The following is a 2,990-nucleotide window of genomic DNA, read 5'->3' on the forward strand; positions in this document are numbered from 1 at the left end:
AAAGCCTAAAATCATTATTCAAACCGAGCCTCACCTAAGATTTCGCTTCAACTCACATACCGGGCAAGTTCTAGACACAAGTACCATACATGGACTGCACAAACACTCACCACACATGGCATATGACTCATTCGGATCAGCTCATTAGGACACTCCGTTACGAGCATTCAATTCAGTAGCAAACATACAAATTAAGGCACTTTCAGTGAGATTCAACAATTAGGACTAAGCGTTACACTCTAAGGTCTATTGTGTTCAGGTGTGTCAATGCTATGGGTTCTCTTCCAAATTTTTTTTTATAGCTCGTAACCCATTACCCTAATCTACAATAAAAAAAAACAAAATAAAAACTACCTATGCCCGGTTCAAGCTAAACCCTTGGAAAAGAACCGCGGCCTAAAGAAAAACCAAGGGGGAGTTGCTACACTACCTAAGAAAAAATAAAAAATCTTTTTGGTGTTTTCTCTAGACTAACTTCCCTCAAGAAAATCGTCTAAAAGATCCGTCATCAGGAAGAGCCTACAATTTTTCAGTTTTTTTTCCTCGACTCAGTCCCTCAAGAACCCCGTCGAAAGGGATCCGTCGTCGGGCCGAGCCATTTATCTAAATTAACAAATGACTCCTACTCAACAATAACTATCAAGTCAACATGAAACAAACAAAACAAACAGTTAATTTATACAACTACATACAACATACAATGAAGGAATCCCCACCCCACACTTAAAAATGAAGACATGTCCCCATGGCTTAAAATTTAAAAGATCAGTGAGGTAAAGGGACTTCCCTGAAGCTTCACTCCTGGTCGGAAACGATTTCGGGATTCACGTTGCACGCACGCCCCAGAGCCCGCAGCCAACCCATGAACTTCTTTTCTGACTTTACTTGTCGGTCAGCTATCGCGTCCATACGAGTGCCCAACTCAGTCATGGAGGTGCGTAGACCAGCCACCTCCTGCTCCGGCAGTTCCTGAAGAGGACGCTGCTCCTGACGGTGCTACTGGGGTTGGCTCCACGTCCATTTGTTCATCCTCTTCCTCCTCCGATGCATCAGAACCACTCTCACCCTCTCCACCTGCCGCTGCTGCTGGGGCTGGCCCCGTGGTGTTCTTGCCAGGTCGGATCTTGTGGCTTTTCTTTACCAGCCCGTCCACACGAGTATTTTCGGGCACCTGCACTTGCCTGCAAAGCTTAGTCACCAAAGAGGGAAAAAAGAACCCATACGTGCGTTGGGGGCATCGGATAAACATTTTGTCGTGGATCACTTTGGCCATGTCGAAGGGAAGACCTATGATGAAACACCAAATCAATGTAGCTCGGGGTCCATTCACCTCCGTAGTATTTTTGGAGGGAATCAGGCGACTGTTGATCACATACAACCAGCTCTTCGCCTCTCGAGTTAAGACGGAGGAGTGGAACTTCTCTCCGTGTTCCAGCCACTCCACCATTTTGCCGGGTGCGCAAATCGCATCAAAGAAGTGCTCCCACTTGGCATCTGTTAGATTTTTGCCATACTCATAAAAGTCTGTATTATCAGGTAGAGGATCGGGCAACTGATATGTTGTGCGTATCGCCTCAATGGAGGCATCTACCGCCTTGCGGCGCACCGTGACCACATTGTCTACATGCTCTGGCAGATTGGCATAGAATTCGCGCACAACCATTACATTAGCCTCCCCTGGCTCATCAATGAAGGCCTGCAAACCCCGCTCCATCAACTCCGAATACATGTGGGGGCATCGTTCCTTGACCCTTTGGATGTCAATGCCCCTCTCCGGAATTGGCTTTCTTGCAGCCTTCTCCGTAAAACGGGTCTGAGCCTCAGGTGGGACAAATTTGCTGTTGTCATAGGGACGTGCAGGGGCTGCCCGTTGAGTCCGAGATGTGCCAGCTTGGCGGCTTGATGATGGACATGTGGCTTGGCGCTTTCGCGATGGTGCCATGATACCTGCAAAATGTGAACACATTAGCTCAACCCAACAAAAATCTTGTGACTTAATGCGGTTACTCAGACTTCACACGCAAAATTTGTCACAACTACATAATCATGCTCATTGAGACCTTTCCACAAATACCTTGTGGGCATTAGGCTCTCACAACTCTTTTCTAAGTGTCTTGCAACAAGGGTCCCCCACAAAATCTCATACATAGCCCAAATCAAGTACCACCCACCCCACACTTACCACAAACCAACCCCACAACATATTTCACCAAGTTTGAACGCAGAAATCACAAAACAACAACTACAATAAAGGCATGAGAGACAACACAAAAATCTGAAAATAAAAAGAGAAAAATAGAAAACTAAAAACTAGGGCTCATACCCGGTGAAGGAGAGTGGGGAAAAAGGTAGTGAAACAGGGGGAAGGAGAATCGTGAGATGGGGATGGGGACAGGGGTGCTGGAATTTGGTGAAGGAGTTAGGAGTGTTTGGAGGAGGGTTTGGTGTTTTATTTGTTTTGATTGAGGGAGAATGGGGGAGGATGAATGGGAGGGGGAGTGGGGAGTGTTTTTGTTTTGATTTATTTTTATTCTAAAGGTCAAACAACTAAAATAAAAAAAATAAATAAATAGAAAGACTAAAAAAAATACACAAAATGCCGGAAGTTGGACGGGCGAGGCACGAACTCGCGCGTCCTTCACGCGTCCCGGGCAGAATGCCTTTCCTAGATGCACGAACTTGTGCGCGAACTCGCGCGTCTCTTCGCGCGTTCCTGTGCGTTCTAGGCAGAATGTTTTGCCCAGGTGCGCGAACTTGTGCGCGAAGTTGGCGCGAAGTCGCGCTCCTGGGCGTTTATTTTTGTACTTTTTCACCTGTGTTGCTCTTGGTCGATGGTCTTTTCACCCGCCCTTCGTCGCCTGCATTTGTTAGTATGTTAACACTCAAAATCAAACACTACTACTATCGTTGGGTTGCCTCCCAACCAGCGCCTTATTTAACGTCGTGGCACGACGGTTACAACAATTCAATGGGTTGCCTCCCATCTAGCG

Source organism: Nicotiana attenuata, unplaced genomic scaffold (assembly GCF_001879085.1).
Source record: "Nicotiana attenuata strain UT unplaced genomic scaffold, NIATTr2, whole genome shotgun sequence".
NCBI classification, from domain to species: Eukaryota; Viridiplantae; Streptophyta; class Magnoliopsida; order Solanales; family Solanaceae; genus Nicotiana; species Nicotiana attenuata.